Source organism: Oncorhynchus kisutch, linkage group LG30 (assembly GCF_002021735.2).
Source record: "Oncorhynchus kisutch isolate 150728-3 linkage group LG30, Okis_V2, whole genome shotgun sequence".
Taxonomy (NCBI): domain Eukaryota; kingdom Metazoa; phylum Chordata; class Actinopteri; order Salmoniformes; family Salmonidae; genus Oncorhynchus; species Oncorhynchus kisutch.
This window is the reverse complement of record NC_034203.2, coordinates 22,215,715-22,235,071: the sequence shown is the minus strand read 5'-3', so window position 1 is coordinate 22,235,071 and position 19,357 is coordinate 22,215,715.

Here is a 19,357-nt window from a genome sequence, read left to right as displayed (position 1 = left end):
TATGTCAATACTGTCCGAGTGAGGGTTATAGTCAAACACAAATTCGAAGGAAAGAAAAAAAGAAAATAAGTAAACACTTCTTTGTCTGCCACTGCCGCAGCGATGACAGAAGAGTTGGATGCCAGTTCACATCTCATTACTGCTTTGAGTCATGGCTGATTGCTTGTTGTCTATGTTCATGCTTATGTAAGCCGTTCTGTGTTTGTGGGTGCCTTTGCAAGGCAGGCACCCTTTGTCAGTGAATTTCTCTGGATCATTATGGGTACAGTCAGCTCATCGCCCCATCCATGCTCTGATGGAAGGTGCAAAAGCCCACTTTAAGATTGTGGAGCTCTGGTAATGCCATTTCTGTAGACCATGTTTCAGCTTGGTAATTCAATATCAGTTAATAATTACAGTACCAGTCAAAAGTTTGGACACACCTTGGACACACACTTTATTTGGACTATTTTCTGCATTGTAGAATAATAGTGAAGACATCATAACTATGAAATTACACATATGGAATCATGTAGTATCCAAAAAAGTGTTAAACAAATCAAAATATATTTTATATTTGAGATTCTTCAAAGTAGCCACCCTTTGTCCTGATGACAGCTTTGCACACTCTTGACATTCTCTCAACTAGCTTCATGAGGTAGTCACCTGGAATGCATTTCATTTAACAGGTTGCCTTGTTAAAAGTTAATTTGCGAAATGTCTTTCCTTCTTAATGCATTTGAGCCAATCAATTGTGCTGTGTCAAGGTAGGGTTGGTATACAGAAGATAACCGATTTGGTAAAAGACCAAGTCCATATTATGGCAAGAGCTCAAATAAGCAAAGAGAAATCACAGTCCATCATTACTTTAATTAATCCCACCACAGTGACCGATTTCCAAAATGCGAAAGCACACCAAACGATTATGTTAGGTCAGTACCTAGTCACAGAAAAACACAGCCATTTTTCCAGCCAAAGAGAGGAGTCACAAAAAGCAGAAATAGAGATAAAATTACTCACTAACCTTTGATGATCTTCATCAGATGACACTCATAGGACTTCATGTTACACAATACATGTATGTTTTGTTCGATAAAATTCATATTTATATCTAAAAATCTCAGTTTACATTGGCGCTGTCAGAGTCGTGTGTATAGGTGGCAGGGAAGTCAGGTGCAGGAGAATCAAACTGAGTGTAATGGAGTATTTAATAACAAATAAACAAAACATACTCCAAACACTAAATGTAACAATAAACAAAGTGGGTACGAGGTCCCGTCGCACACCAATACAAAAACACCAGAACACTGAAAAACAAACAATCTCTGACAAAGACATGAGGGGAAACAGAGGGTTAAATACACAACAGGTAATGAATAATGTTTCAACCGAATAATTCCTTTTGTCTTTAGAAATGCAATGGAACATAGCTACCTCAGCAAACCTCAGATTTCCCACTTCCTGGTTGGATTTCTTCTCAGGTTTTTGCCTGCCATATTAGTTATGTTATACTCTCAGACATCATTCAAACAGTTTTAGAAACTTCAGAGTGTTTACTTCAGAGTGTTTATATCCAAATCTACGTTGTAGACGTAGACGTAAACAAATCAGTGTGGAGACAGGTACATTACTAGTAATAAACCATGATGCAATTGGGGCACACAGATAATTTCCGTTATGGACGGGCAAAAATCATTTGTATATTCATTGCATATATTATTTTGTTGTGGTTGGTTATGCATACAGTACCAGTCAAAAATGTGGACACACCTACTCATTCAAGGGTTTTTCTTTATTCTTACAATTTTCTATATTGTGTAAAATAAAAGTGAATCAAATCAAATCTAATCACATTTATTTATATAGCCCTTCGTACATCAGCTGATATCTCAAAGTGCTGTACAGAAACCCAGCCTAAAACACCAAACAGCACGCAATGAAGCACGTTGGCTAGGAAAAACTCCCTAGAAAGGCCAAAACCAAGGAAGAAACCTAGAGAGGAACCAGGCTATGAGGGGTGGCCAGTCCTCTTCTGGCTGTGCTGGGTGGAGATTATAACAGAACATGACCAAGATGTTCAAATGTTCATAAATGACCAGCATTGTCAAATAATAGGTCTGGGACAGGTAGCATATCAAAACTATGGAATACCACATGTGGAATCATGTATTAAGCAAAAAAGTGTTCAATAAATCAAAATATATTTTATATTTGAGATTCTTCAAAGTAGCCACCATTTGCCTTGATGACAGCTTTGCACACTCTTGGCATTCTACAGCTTCACCTGGAATGCTTTTCCAACAGTCTTGAAGGAGTTCCCACATATGCTGAGCACTTGTTGGCTGCTTTTCCTTCACTCTGCAGCCCAATTCATCCCAAACCATCTCAATTGGGTTGAGGTCGGGTGATTGTTGAGGCCAGATTATCTGATGCAGCACTCCATCACTCTCCTTCTTGGTCAAAGAGCCCTTACACAGCCTGGAGGTGTGTTGGGTCATTGTCCTGTTCAAAAACAAATGATAGTCCCACTAAGCGCTGTCCAGACGGGATGGCATATCGCTGCAGAATGCTGTGGTAGCCATGCTGGTTAAGTGTGCCTTGAATTCTAAATAAATCACTGACAGTGTCACCAGCAAAGCACCTCCACACCATCACACCTCCTCCTCCATACTTCATGGTGGGAACCACACATGCGGAGATCATCCGTTCACCTACTCTGCGTCTCACAAAGACACGGCGGTTGGAACCAAAAATCTTAAATTTGGACTCAACACACCAAAGAACACATTTCCACCATTCTAATGTCCATTGCTGTGTGTTTCTTGGCCCAAGAAAGTCTCTTCTTTTTGGTATCCTTTAGTAGTGGTTTCTTTGCAGCAATTCGACCATTAAAGCCTGATTCATGCAGTCTCCTCTGAACAGTTGATGTTGAGATGTGTCTGTTACTTGAACTCTGTGAAGCATTTATTTGGGCTGCAAGTTGCAGTTAACTCATGAACTTATCCTCTGCAGCAGAGGTAACTCTGGGTCTTCCTTTCCTGTGGCGGTCCTCATGAGAGCTAGTTTCAAAGTTCTTGACATTTTCTGTATTGACTGACCTTCATGTCTTAAAACCTCTTACAGCTACCCACACCTTTTTTAAATTTCCGCCTGAAGACATACCCAAATCTAACTGCCTGTAGCTCAGGCTCAGAACCAAGGAAATGCATATTCTTGATTTCATTTGAAAGACAACACTCTGAAGGTTGTGTAAATGTGAATTGAATGTAGGAGAATATAACACAATAGATCTGGTTTAGATAATACAATGAAAAAAAACATACTTTTTTTCATTTTTATTGTTGTATCATCACCTTTAAAATGAACAAGACAACACAAACATTCAGATAGAATGATGGGGACAATTTCAGTGAAAAACATAAGAGGGCAACAGTACTTGTGCAACGTTTCAGAATGATAACTTCCAAAATGAGTGTGCTACATGACATTTATCATGAAGTCACCCAGGTGTCCCACACAAGTTGCCCAAATGTACCCAAGTGGCCAAATTGGTGAAGTTATACATTTTGAATGGAATAACTATATACAAAATACCAAAATGGTATTTTAACACCCCCCCCCCATTTTTTTGGGAAAAAACATGAAAAAAATATATACATTTATAAAATAACACTTTCAATATTTGGAAGACCCTCCGTCCTCTACACAATAGTGTGCTGCTGATGCCATGTGCCATAGCAGTCTCTTTCTGCTGTAAAGCAGAGGGTCACCAAGCATGTGGTGCAGGTGATGGGGGACTTCATTTGGCAAAGAACACAGCAACGCCTCCATGCTGTGCCCTTTTGGCCCTGAGGCACGTCCATGCCTGCAGAAATACATTTGGGCAGATGAACACCACTTCTGGCAGGAGCTGGATGAACCAGCTTCAGTGGGGGATGGACACCTTGGCACTGGGGGCTCCCATTCGGAGTCAGTGTCACTGTGAAAGAAAATGTTCAGTTAGAATAGTTTCACATATGAGCCCTGTATCAACAGGTATAATAAACAGATATCTATAGAGTACAGGGAACATAAGGTTTAATATATTATTATAGACCTGCTAGATCTACTGTCTCATTTATATTATGACAGACCAGCTGGATCTACTGTCTATTTTATATTATGACATTTCAGCTAGATCTACTGGCTCTATTATATTATGACAGACCAGCTAGATCTACTGTCTTTATTATATTACAACAGACCAGCTGTATCTACTGTCTCCATTTCACTTTAGCCATTGTTGTGGGCCTGCCCTCCCCTCAACAGCCTCAAATAGGCTATTTCATATGGGGGTGGGGTGGCAGACACACGCATCTCACATTTTATTACATAACATTTTTATATATTGCTGCTAAAATGTAAAAAAAAATCACAAATAATATTTTATATTATTAATTTCAAACAACGGCATTAGCATGAGAAGAACTTACCAGTCCAAAACGATGTCCTCTCCATTCAAAAAATATTCCTCCATTTGGGAATTCCTCCAACAATCTCTGTTTCACTTTCCCGATCAATTTCTTCTAAAATTGTGTGTACATCTGTATATCTAGACTTGGATTTAGCTTTCCCTGACTTAGTCGCCATACTGATTGATATATAAACAGTTAAAGTTGCGCTTTACCAAAACAACGCTGTGCGTAACATGCGTTGCTCCTTCCGGTATGAAACGTCAATGGCGAATGACCCTCTTTACGCCGGAGTTTACTACATGGGTTGGTCTTCCAACACATAAACATTACATATTGCCGTTTACCTCAGCTCATTGGCTATCTACCCAGCTAGATTTCAAGACGATCAGTGGTCATTGGGTTAAAATACAGTCAATCAACGAAACAGCCGTCATATCATTGGTGCACAATGATGTCATTACTTGTTGTCTTCAAATCGGTTTCTTTCAGTCAATACGTCCCGCGAAATGACCCATCACGTTTGGTTGTGTTACAAACAAACCAGTTGATTGCAATGAAACCAAACATGACTGGAAAAGTCAGGTTTAGTGTGTGTATTTACATCGAATGTGTCGTCGAAAATGGAATAAGACGGAAATCACGACACAAGCGGTTCACAAAATGTTTCGTGTTAGGCTATAAAAATGGATTTTATCAAACAAAAGACCATTCATTGTGTAACAATGAGCATTGGGATTGCAAACAGAGGAAGATCGTCAAAGGGAAACAATTTATTTTATTGCAGTTTGTGATTTTGTTATGCCTGTGCTGGTTGAAATAGTTTTTTTTATGGGGCTCTATCCTCAGATAATCGCATCGTATTCTTTCGCAGTAAATCCTTTTTTAAATCTGACAACGCAGTTGGATTAGCAAGATTCTAGGCTTTCGAATCATGTGAGACACTTGTATTTTCATGAATGTTTAATATGACTATTTATGTAGCGATCACCTTATGTTGTCAAATTTCATCCTGCTAACGGGTTCAGTGCGCAGAGAGGTTAACAAGAAGTGTATCTTTAAAATGGTGTAAAATACTTGTATGTTTGAGAAATTTTAATTATGAGATTTCTGTTGTTTGAATTTGGTGCCCTGCACTTTCACTGGCTGTAGTCATATCGATCCCGGTAGCGGGATCTAAGCCTTAACCAACAGTGCAGTTCAAGAAGAGTTAAGAAAATATTTACCAAATAAACTAAATATAAAATAATACAAAATAATAAGAAGTAAACAATAACGAGGCTATATACAGGGGGTACCGGTACCGAGTCAGTATGCGGGGGGTACAGGTTAGTTGAGGTAGTTTGTACATGTAGGTAGGGGTGAAGTGACTATGCATAGATAATAAACAGCGTGTAGCAGGAGTGTACATAACAAATGGGGGGGGGGGGGGGGGGGGGTCAATGTATATAGTCTGGTGGCCATTTGATTAATTGTCCAGCAGGACAATGGCTTGGGGGTAGAAGCTGTTAAGGAGCCTTTAGGTCCTAAAGTGGCACTCTGGTACCGCTTGCCGTGCGGTAGCAGAGAAAACAGTCTATGAATGGGATGACTGGAGTCTCTGGCAATTTTATGGGCTTCCCTCTGACACCTCCTATTATATAGGTCCTGGATGCAGGAAGCTTGGCCACAGTGATGACTGTCTTGGTGTGTTTGGACCATGATAATTAGTTGGTGATGTGAACATCAAGGAACTTGAAACTCTCGACCCGCTCCACTACAGCTGCGTCGATATTAATAGGGGCCTGATCGGCCCGCCTCTTCCGTTAGTCCACAATCAGCTCCTTTGTATTGCTCACATTGAGGGAGAGGTTGTTGTCCTGGCACCACACTGCCAGGCGGTAATCATTTAGGCAGGTTACCTTCACTTCCTTGGGCACAGGGACTATGGTGGTCTGCTTGAAACATGTAGGTATTACAGACTCAGTCAGGGAGAGGTTGAAGATATCATTGAAGACATTTGCCAGTTGGTCCGCGCATGCTTTGTGTACATGTCCTGGTAACCCATCTTGCCTCGCGGCTTTGTGAAAGTTTAAAGGTCTTGCTCACATCGGCTACTGAGAGCATTATCACACAGTCATTCAGAATAGCTGGTGCTCTCGTGCATGCTTCAGTCCTGCTTGCCTCGAAAAAAAGCATAAAAGGCATTTAGCTCGTCTGGTAGACTCGTGTCACTGGGCAGCTCGCGTCTGGGTTTATGTTTGTAGTCCTTAATAGTTTTCAAGCCCTGCCACATCCAACGAGCGTCAGAGCCGGTGTATCTAAACTGAGGCTCAAGTTTGTGGGTAGTAAGCACTGAAAGTTGAGATAGTATAGAGATTCCTTCTCTCAAGCTGTTTCTGTCTATATTGCCCTCATGAAATCAGGGTAGAGAGGAAAAGGTGGTGCATTATCAAGATGGCGCCGGAGAAGATGGCTAACGTTTTACATGCTCCTTACCAATTGTGCTATTTTGTTATTTTTTTTTGCATTGTTTGTAATTTATTTTGTAACTTATTTTGCACATAATGTTGCTGCTACCGTCTATTATGACCAAAAATAACTTCTGGACATCAGAACAGCGATTACTTACCACGAACTGGAAGAAGCTTTTTCTTTTAACGAGTCCGACGAGAAGGATATACTGCTCTCCCGGGACCAGGCCCAAATCCCCATCATTTGCAAGAAGAAAAGAAAGAAGGAAAAGAGAATGCAGATCGGGCTGCCTTCTGAGAATCTGTAGGCTAGCGAGTAAACTCCCCCTGCCATCCGTCCTGAGAATCTGTAGGCTAGCGAGTAAACTCCCCCTGCCATCCGTCCTGAGAATCTGTAGGCTAGCGAGTAAACTCCCACTGCCATCAGTCCTACTTGCGAACATGCAATCATTGGAAAATATTCTCTCTGCATTCTCTTTCCATGCCACATCCAACAAGCGTCAGAGCCGGTGTAGTAGGATTCAATCTTAATCCTGTATTGACACACTGCTTGTTTAATGGTTCGTCTGAGGGCATAGTGAGATTTCTTATAAGAGTCCAGGTTAGTGTCCCGTTCCTTGAAAGCGGCAGCTCTAGCCTTTTGCTCGATGCGGATGTTGCATGGCTTCTGGTTGGGATATGTATGTACGGTCACTGTGGGGACGACGTCGTCAATTTTATTTTCCAATGATTGCATGTTTGCAAGTAGGACGGATGGCAGTGGGAGTTTACTCGCTAGCCTACAGATTCTCAGGACGGATGGCAGGGGGAGTTTACTCGCTAGCCTACAGATTCTCAGGACGGATGGCAGGGGGAGTTTACTCGCTAGCCTACAGATTCTCAGGACGGATGGCAGGGGGAGTTTACTCGCTAGCCTACAGATTCTCAGGACGGATGGCAGGGGGAGTTTACTCGCTAGCCTACAGATTCTCAGGACGGATGGCAGGGGGAGTTTACTCGCTAGCCTACAGATTCTCAGGACGGATGGCAGGGGGAGTTTACTCGCTAGCCTACAGATTCTCAGGACGGATGGCAGGGGGAGTTTACTCGCTAGCCTACAGATTCTCAGGACGGATGGCAGGGGGAGTTTACTCGCTAGCCTACAGATTCTCAGGACGGATGGCAGGGGGAGTTTACTCGCTAGCCTACAGATTCTCAGGACGGATGGCAGTGGGAGTTTACTCGCTAGCCTACAGATTCTCAGGACGGATGGCAGGGGGAGTTTACTCGCTAGCCTACAGATTCTCAGGACGGATGGCATGGGGAGTTTACTCGCTAGCCTACAGATTCTCAGGACGGATGGCAGGGGGAGTTTACTCGCTAGCCTACAGATTCTCAGGACGGATGGCAGGGGGAGTTTACTCGCTAGCCTACAGATTCTCAGGACGGATGGCAGGGGGAGTTTACTCGCTAGCCTACAGATTCTCAGGACGGATGGCAGGGGGAGTTTACTCGCTAGCCTACAGATTCTCAGGACGGATGGCAGGGGGAGTTTACTCGCTAGCCTACAGATTCTCAGGATGGATGGCAGGGGGAGTTTACTCGCTAGCCTACAGATTCTCAGGACGGATGGCAGGGGGAGTTTACTCGCTAGCCTACAGATTCTCAGGACGGATGGCAGGGGGAATTTACTCGCTAGCCTACAGATTCGATCTGCATTCTCTTTTCCTTCTTTATTTTCTTCATTCAAATGACGGGGATTTGGGCCTGTCCCAGATTTACATTTACAATGTTAGGCTGGCACACCAGGTCCCAAAGTGGTGGGTGACTTTTTTTTCTCCTGATGGGACCATAATAGTTTACCTACTGTCTGGTGCAAGTGAACTGAGCAGTCGGGCAAGTTGAGCCTCCTGTAAGGTTTTACAATTAAATTGTAAAGAATTCCAGTGAGCCTAAAACTGATATTTTACACCCCCATTGTTTAAGTGTAAGACAGACAATTCATAGCATTTAGGGCAGCCTGGCAAGTTGAGTCTGCTCTGTCTGTGGTTTCCCCATTAGGCAGGGGATTTTTAAAACTAAAAACATCCAAACTGCAAAGAATTCCAGTAGGTTAACATAAGAGCTACACTGGGCCGTTGCAAAAGCAGTAGATTTTTAGCACATGGCATTTTAGCTCACCCTATCACTTTCCTAACCTTAACCTAATTATCCTCATCTATTTCGTTAATTCTCCTAACCTGCTACGTAAAATCACTATTGACCGTAGCTGTACTCCATCTAACCAAAACCCTGCAGCACGCCGATGAGAATGACATAGGCTACTAATTTTGCACAAGCTAACGAATCATGAGGCAAGACAAGTCAGTAAAAAAAAAACAGTACTTTGACTATCTTTTTAATGTTTTTGTGACAATAAAATCAAATAAAAAAAACATCCCTGCTGAAAAGTGCTGAGGCAAATGTTCGCCATACGTTTGCTGGCGGCCCTGGTCCAGATGTCTACTACAGAAATTGGTTACAGAAATATTGCCGCTGCAGCCTGTTTCACCAGTCATCAGTGACCATATGTGGGATAAGTCAGAACACATTGACAATATATTACAGGTTTTCCTGTCTTAAGCTTATATGCTTATTCAAGCTTCACCAATGTGCTGAGCTTGGAATACAAAGAATCCTTGGAGAAATGTTACAATATTGTGTGTCCTTTGGATGAAGGTCATCAACTTTGAAGGGAAGTAAAATGCATCTCTAAAGGGGCCTTATAAATTCCGTATTTAGAAAATAAACAAATGCAGGACCTTACTGTTTTGTGTATAGCTGAAAGTGGCTTACTCTCTTATTTAGAGGTCACAGTCACTGTCTTGAGCACAGCCTCCTAAAGTCACGTACTGCATGTAACTCCTTCAACCAACAAGTATTTTTGTGTATGAGATGCATTAAAAAGTGACTCATTAAACTCATGACTCAATATTCTAAGTTTAAGTTCATTGCTATTTCCTGACTACCTGAGGACATGCCTACCTCCATTCCCATGCAGAGTCAACAAGTGTACATTTTTGAAAAATGCAATACATGGTGAAGATGGCATCTCTCCTCCCCTGACCCTTTAGACCTGACCTCAGTCTGCCTGCATGTCAGTCTATCAGGTCTGGCTGGGTCAGAGGGTGGGGTCTCCTCTCTACTCTAATCTCCTCTCTGCCATGGTGTAAAGAGAGGGAGGTTCTCAGAACATTATTACAGAGAAGCCAGTGTTATCAGCTGACAGGGGGAGAGGGAGCATGGGGAGAGGGAGCATGGGGAGAGGGAGCATGGGGAGAGGGAGCATGGGAAGAGGGAGCATGGGAAGAGGGAGCATGGGAAGAGGGAGCATGGGAAGAGGGAGCATGGCTAGTGAGACTAGTACTTTAACTGTACCAAACTCTACCAAACTCTACCAAACTCTGCCAAATGCAACTGGTTTGAATATCTTTTTAACAAAATGAACAAGCTCTGATTTCATGTCAAAATGTTAGATTATCAGAAGTAACGACACTGAAACAGGCACATAGTTAGCCCATTGGAATGGAACTTTCATTTCCTTTATTTTACACTGCAGCCATTGACTTCATGCATGCCCCTGAGAGAGGTGTGTTTGAAAAGCTGACAAACATCACTTCACACCTGGTCCTGTACTCAAAATTAGCTTCTAATGAACCGCAACATTTGTCTTTTTTACTAATAAACATACCAAATCAACAACATAGACAACAAGCAAAAGACTGTGTTTTAGCTAATAAGCTTCCGTGGGGTTTGAAACTTAATTGTTTTTAACCGAAATCCCTCTGTGCCTGGACACAGGGGAGGGTTAGGTGATGTGTATTCTACTTCTTGTTGTGTAATGCATGTGCAAGCGTCATCATTACATTATCCTACACAACAGCACACATTATCGTAGCACCGTCCAATAACATCATAAGGTATTATCCTAATAATATAAATTCTGCATTATCTTCAAGATGATAGTGACCTTTTGGAATAGCAAACCATTTGGAGTTTTGGTGGGGAGCTGAGAGAGTTCCCTTGCTCTACAGTATGTGAATTATAGTCTCTCTCTCTTTAGAGTTGGCAGGGTGCTCAGGAAGAATTCCCTTTGGATGGCTCAGAAGGAGAGGATCCCTCATTAGAAGAACACTGTGGTTGTGTGAGCCTTTGTCAGACAATAAAAGGAGCATTGATGGGGCCTCTGTCATTCTGTCTGTCTGCCCTGCTCTCCAAGCCTGGCTGGCACTGGGATGCCCTGAGAGTGTCACTGTGAATCAACACACTTGACCACATTCAGCATGATGGATGGATGGATGGACAAGAGAGACCCCCGAGCAAGGCAGATGAAAAATGCCCTCCATAACCCCTCCCCGCTGTGCTCTCGCTCTCTCTCTCTCTCTCTCTCTCTCTCTCTCTCTCTCTACCCTCTCTCGTTCTCTCTCTTTCTCTCTCTCCTCCCCCCCTCTCTCCCTATCAATCACACACTTTCACCAACATGGCTCAGTGAAGATGGTAGCCATGGCAACTGCAGGTTCATATTTCATCATGAGTCGAAGAAGTGGGAAAAAACTTTTCACAGGACCTGCAATAACAGGATTATTGTTTCACTGTAAACAACAGATTTGTGGTGTAGCTTGCAGGTATAGCTGCAATGTAATTTATAAACTTAACACTGGTTTTGTAACCTAATTTTACAGACATGTCTATCCAATATCTAGTTATAATCAACCATTCATCCTTATCAAGATCCCCAGTTGTGGACTAGTAATCACCCATTCCTCTCCTCATCATATTCCTGTGTTTCTCACCAATTCTTAGTGACTTCATACATCTTTATGAATGCGTATGTTAATTTCTATCCGTTCTATCTTCATTCTAGGATACATGACAGGCGTTCTCCAGAGGCATGGTTGTGACCTGATTTACAGATGACCAGTTTAAAGACATAACTTAATAGCTATACAGCACAACATTTAGCTGGGACTATAGTAGGTCTGCTAGATAATAGTACTATAATTTTTTTACAGCATCAGATCTCAGTTAAGGCAAGTAAATGTATTCTAATATAATCATCATTCACAGACCCATTGGACCTGATTGCCAAGTAAACATACTGGGTAACGAAGACTTGAAGAGTACAGTTAGTCACAAACAGCCTGTGGTTTTTGCATGTGTTTGATTTTTTTTACAACTGACTGACTGTTTACCTTGGATCCCAGTTGTCTCTTGCAGCTGTATTATACATTCTGTATTCTGTGCATGGCGGAACAGATGATCAATTCACAGAAAATGAATATGATCTACTTTAAACTTGATTAAGTGCTTTTTTGTTCTTTTCAACCATTTCCCAGTTCCTACTATACAGCCCAGTCCTTTAAACCATTATCCTCTTATGATTTCACAGGAAATTGGATTGTTGTGCTGCAATCTCACAGGGCCCATGAATGTGACACTGGTGGCAGAGGCTGCAGTGTGCAGCTGATGAGGGGGTGTGGTAAGGGTTTGATAGGGGTCAGGGTCCACACATGTGTTCCTGGTTGGGCCACTCACCAGATCACCAGACACGAATAGTACTCTGAGCCTATGCAGCTGGAGACTTCCTGTGATTTACTGCCTCTGGCCAGTGGTCACCCATAATGCTCCTTTCTATAGAACTCAATCGGCTTCAACATTCTACTCTATTCTGTCATCTTTACATGATGTTATTCCTACTATCAACAACCTTGACAGAATATAAACATTACGTGTTCCCACTATAAAAGCTTACGGGGCTAGTTCCAACATGCACCATAAACCATATTAATCCTAGTTGTTCATGCAGATATTAATTGTGAAATTAATTAGGCTAGTTGAGTTGAACCCTACAACCTTGGGGAAATCATCACCTGCTCTGAGTGCTTTTGAAGGTGATGACTTTAGCAGGTAACGACAATAAATCAGCCAATGTTAATACAAGAGGTCGATCCACTCACATGGTTGCGAAGATGACATACGCTACTGTACACGGACAGAAATTTGAAAAGAGTGGTACTGGGTTGGATTGATCAGATACGGTGAATTACTGTGAAGTAATCTTTCTTATCTTTCACATCAAGTGATCCATCCATGCAGAAAAAGATGAAGAAGAAGCGTATCTGGTAATAGTTCTGATTTATCAACATAATAAGGCCTAAATTGGTGGCCATTATGTAACATGGGGCTGACACTTAGAAGCCAAGTAATTTCTGTGTGATCGTACTGTAATTGCCCCATGTTCTGGGAAATGTATTCCCTTGGCTGTCCAGAGATGATATACTCCAGCTAAAACAATGTTCAGACATATTCTACCTCTCAATGACCTCTCCGTGACCTTACTGTTGTTCCAGACTGGCAGTTGATGGTTTACAATCTATCTCAACTATGTCTCCCTAGACCCAGTAGTGTGATCTGTAACTTTTACGATGTCGGAAATATAAACTGTTATGAAAGCATTGCACTGACTGTAAGCACCTCCTCACCAAGGGAGCTAAAATACGTTACAGTACAGTGAAAACAGGGGAAGATCATCCGTCATTGAGAGAGGTCAGCTTTCCTATAGGAGTAGCTGTAATTTGGAATATACTGTAAGGGTACTGTATCTAAAGTAGATGTGTTTTAGGGGTTCTCACAATGAAATTAATCTAGAGCCCAAAAGGTAATAGAGATGAATGGCATATTCTACATATTACATAACCATGCAGTCTCTAAGAGGAAGTTAATGCATTTCATTAACTAAAATAGCTTCCTAACAAAGAGGAATTTGACAAACAAGAATTTTGCTAGGACTGTCTGGGAGTGGTCTTGAGTGGGGAGGGGGAAACTGAAAACAAGCTGTTGTTGGCAGAGGAACCGTCTTTCTTATTGGTCTATTAACTAATTTACCGCCTGATGATGCAACCAAGCAGGCCAAAACTCCATCCCACCACAACAGACTGAAATGTTGGTCTTTCCAAGCAACTTTTACATTAAAGGGCATTAGCATAATTTTCTGAGGACGTCGGGAGATGACGTGGAAACCAGCCACTAGGGACGTAACCATCTGCCTCTGATTCAAAAGGTTGCGATATTAAGTTGTTATTTTGATTTTTGTTTTAAGCTTATCCCAAACCTTAACCCTTCGGAGTTACTGTTAACAGTCTGCCTCTGATTCCAAAGGTTGCAAATTCGAATTGAGCAATAGAAAGTTGTTTTGGAGATTATTGTTTTAAGCCTATCCCAAACCTTAACCATCTGCCTCTGATTCTAAAGGCTGCAAATTTGAATTGAGGGATAGAAAGTATTTAAAAATATATATTTTGTAAGCCTATCCCAAACCTTAACCCTTCGGAGTTACTGTGCACAGTCTGCCTCTGATACCAAAGGCTGCAAGTTCAAATCAAGCGATAGAAAGTAGATGTGCTTCTCCACCTGCATTGCTTGCTGTTTGGGGTTTTAGGCTGGGTTTCTGTACAGCACTTTGAGATATCAGCTGATGTACGAAGGGCTATATAAATAAATTTGATTTGATTTGATTTGATGTTGAGATTTTAGTTTTAAGCCTACCCCAAACCTTAACCCTTACCTTAACCATTGGGAGTTAATGCATAACCGTAACGTTATACACTTTGAAATTTGACATTTTCAACAACTTTGAAATGTGATGTTTGAGATATATATATGAACGTCTAATTCTGACGTGAGTCTGTGAGAGCTAGCTGCATTTTCACAATTTCACAGTATTATTCCATAGTGTGGAAATGTATATAAAACACAGCAAAATCATGTCTTTGACTGCACTGGGCCTTTAAAGAGGTCAGTTCTAGGTCTCAAGAGTATTATGTATTTTACTATCAGAAATTGAGTTAACAAAGGAGAGAAAAGTTCCCTAAAATGGCTTGTCCTGTGTTCAAAGGTTTAACTTTTTCAAGATTAGTCGGGCATTTTACTTAACTTTGAAAGTAAAGATAGAGTCAATCTGATATGTACTCTAAGAAAATCCATTCATTTCCTATTTATTCCATAATATCTCTTCTTGCCAAGTGGCACAATAACTTTAAGAGATACGCCAAATATATACTTATTGTTTCATTATGACGGGGCGGCAGGGTAGCCTAGTGGTTAGAGCGTTGGACTAGTTCAAATCCCCGAGCCGACAAGGTACAAATCTGTCATTCCGCCTCTGAACAGGCAGTTAACCCACTGTTCCTAGGCTGTCATTGAAAATAAGAATTTGTTCTTAACTGACTTGCCTAGTTAATGACACCACCGCTCATGCCCCATGGGTGGCAACCCTGGATATGGGAGTGGGTTAACATTAGTATGTGAATTCAAGATAACGTTGAGACATCCTTGTTACATAAACTGATCCCATAGACACGGCCACAAAGGGCAGGCCAGCAGATTGCGAGTTCAGGATACAGGGGCTACATGTGGACATGTAAGGTTTCCCTCAGTCAGACAGACCACCACACACTCCCCACCCACTTCCCCCATGTTGAGTGTGTTATCCTGCAGTGGCCATGCAGACAACTGTAGCCCTGTGGCACACTATCTATCGATCAAACATTATGGACTTGGGCCTTCGCTGTCTTTCTCTTCCTTTCCTTTCTCTCCTCTCTCTTTCATTTATTCCTCTCTTGCTCACACCGATACATGTCATCAATGAGACATGCGTACCTGTCTGGTACACAGAGCATCCATTTTTAAGAGGTATCCACTGACATATACAGTGGGGCAAAAAAGTATTTAGTCAGCCACCAATTGTGCAAGTTCTCCCACTTAAAAAGATGAGAGAGGCCTGTAATTTTCATCATAGGTACACTTCAACTATGACAGACAAAATGAGAAAGAAATCCATAAAATCACATTGTAGGATTCTTAATTTATTTATTTGCAAATTATGGTGGAAAATAAGTATTTGGTCACCTACAAACAAGGAAGATTTCTGGCTCTCACAGACCTGTAACTTCTTCTTCAAGAGGCTCCTCTGCCCTCCACTCGTTACCTGTATTAATGGCACCTGTTTGAACTTGATATCACTATAAAAGACACCTGTCCACAACCTCAAACAGTCACACTCCAAACTCCACTGTGGCCAAGACCAATGAACTGTCAAAGGACACCAGAAACAAAATTGTAGACCTGCACCAGGCTGGGAAGACTGAATCTGCAATAGCTAAGCATCTTGGTTTGGAGAAATCAACTGTGGGAGCAATTATTAGGAAATGGAAGACATACAAGACCACTGATAATCTCCCTCGATCTGGGGCTCCACGCAAGTTCTCACCCTGTGGGGTCAAAATGATCACAAGAACGGTGAGCAAAAATCCCAGAACCACACGGGGGGACCTAGTGAATGGGGGGACCTAGTGAAGCTAAGGTAACTGAGCTAAACGACTACCGCCCGTAGCACTCACTTCCGTCATCATGAAGTGCTTTGAGAGACTAGTCAAGGACCATATCACCTCCACCCTACCTGACACCCTAGACCCACTCCAATTTGCTTACCGCCCAAATAGGTCCACAGATGATGCAATCTCATCCACACTGCACACTGCCCTAACCCATCTGGACAAGAGGAATACCTATGTGAGAATGCTGTCCATCGACTACAGCTCGGCATTTAACACCATAGTGCCCTCCAAGCTCGTCATCAAGCTCGAGACCCTGGGTCTCGACCCCGCCCTGTGCAACTGGGTACTGGACTTCCTGACGCGCCGCCCCCAGGTGGTGAGGGTAGGCAACAACATTTCCACCCTGCTGATCCTCAACACTGGGGCCCCACAAGTGTGCGTTCTGAGCCCTCTCCTGTACTCCCTGTTCACCCAACTCAACTCAATCATCAAGTTTGCGGACGACACAACAGTGGTAGGCTTGATTACCAACAACGACGAGACGGCCTACAGGGAGGAGGTGAGGGCCCTCAGAGTGTGGTGTCAGGAAAATAACCTCACACTCAACGTCAACAAAACTAAGGAGATGATTGTGGACTTCAGGAAACAGCAGAGGGAACACCCCCCTATCCACATCGATGGAACAGTAGTGGAGAGGGTAGTAAGTTTTAAGTTCCTCGGCGTACACACCACAGACAAACTGAATTGGTCCACCCACACAGACAGCATCGTGAAGAAGGCGCAGCAGCGCCTCTTCAACCTCAGGAGGCTGAAGAAATTCGGCTTGTCACCAAAAGCACTCACAAACTTCTACAGATGCACAATCGAGAGCATCCTGTCGGGCTGTATCACCGCCTGGTACGGCAACTGCTCCGCCCACAACCGTAAGGCTCTCCAGAGGGTAGTGAGGTCTGTACAACGCATCACCGGGGGCAAACTACCTGTCCTCCAGGACACCTACACCATCCGATGTCACAGGAAGGCCATAAAGATCATCAAGGACAACAACCACCCAAGCCACTGCCTGTTCACCCCGCTATCATCCAGAAGGCGAGGTCAGTACAGGTGCATCAAAGCTGGGACCGAGAGACTGAAAAACAGCTTCTATCTCAAGGCCATCAGACTGTTAAACAGCCACCACTAACATTGAGTGGCTGCTGCCAACACACTGATTCAACTCCAGCCACTTTAATAATGGGAATTGATGGGAAATTATGTAAAATATATCACTAGCCACTTTAAACAATGCTACCTAATATAATGTTTACATACCCTACATTATTCATCTCATATGTATATGTATATACTGTACTCTATATCATCTACTGCATCTTTATGTAATACATGTATCACTAGCCACTTTAACTATGCCACTTTGTTTACATACTCATCTCATATGTATATGTATATACTGTACTCTATATCATCTACTGCATCTTTATGTAATACATGTATCACTAGCCACTTTAACTATGCCATTTTGTTCACATACTCATCTCATATGTATATACTGCACTCAATACCATCTACTGTATCTTGCCTATGCCGCTCTCTACCATCACTCACTCATATATCTTTATGTACATATTCTTTATCCCCTTACACTTGTGTCTATAAGGTAGTAGTTTTGGAATTGTTAGCTAGATTACTTGTTGGTTATTACTGCATTGTCGGAACTAGAAGCACAAGCATTTCGCTACACTCGCATTAACATCTGCTAACCATATGTGACAAATAAAATTTGATTTGATTTGAATGACCTGCAGAGAGCTGGGACCAAAGTAACAAAGCCTACCATCAGTAACACACTACGCCGCCAGGGACTCAAATCCTGCAGTGCCAGACGTGTCCCCCTGCTTAAGCCGGTACATGTCCAGGCCCATCTGAAGTTTGCTAGAGAGCATTTGGATGATCCAGAAGAAGATTGGGAGAATGTCATATGGTCAGTTGAAACCAAAATATAACTTTTTGGTAAAAACTCAACTTGTCGTGTTTGGAGGACAAAGAATGCTGAGTTGCATCCAAAGAACATTATACCTACTGTGAAGCATGGGGTGGAAACATCATGCTTTGGGGCTGTTTTTCTGCAAAGGGACCAGGACGACTGATCCGTGTAGAGGAAAGAATGAATGGGGCCATGTATTGTGAGATTTTGAGTGAAAATCTCCTTCCATCAGCAAGGGCATTGGAGATGAAATGTGGCTGGGTCTTTCAGCATGACAATGATCCCAAACACACCGCCCGGGCAACAAAGGAGTGGCTTCGTAAGAAGCATTTCAAGGTCCTGGAGTGGCCTAGCCAGTCTCCAGATCTCAACCCCATAGAAAATCTTTGGAGGGAGTTGAAAGTCTGTGTTGCCCAGCAACAGCCCCAAAACATCACTGCTCTAGAGGAGATCTGCATGGAGGAATGGGCCAAAATACCAGCAACAGTGTGTGAAGTACTTGTGAAGACTTACAGAAAACGTTTGACCTCTGTCATTGCCAACAAAGGGTATTTAACAAAGTATTAAGATAAACTTTTGTTATTGACCAAATACTTATTTTCCACCATAATTTGCAAATAAATTCATAAAAAATCCTATAATGTCATTTTCTGGATTTTTTTTCAAATTTTGTCTGTCATAGTTGAAGTGTACCTATGATGAAAATTACAGGCCTCTCTCATCTTTTTAAGTTGGAGAACTTGCACAATTAGTGGCTGACTAAATACTTTTTTGCCCCACTGTACACTACCTTGCAAAAGTTTGGGGTCACTTAGAAATGTCCTTGTTTTTGAAAGAAAAGCACATTTTTGAGTCCATTAAAATAACAACAAATCGATTCAGAAATAAATAAATAATAAATAAATAAATAATAATAATAATAATAAAGTGTAGACATTGTTGATGTTGTAAATGACTATTGTAGCTGGAAAAGGCAGATTTTTTAAATGGAATATCTATATAGGTGTACAGAGGCCCATTATCAGCATCCATCACTCCTGTGTTCCAATGGCATGTTACCCGCAAAACACCAGTGTCAACATCAACAGTGAAGAGGTGACTCCGGGATTCTGGCCTTCTAGGCAGAGTTGCAAAGAA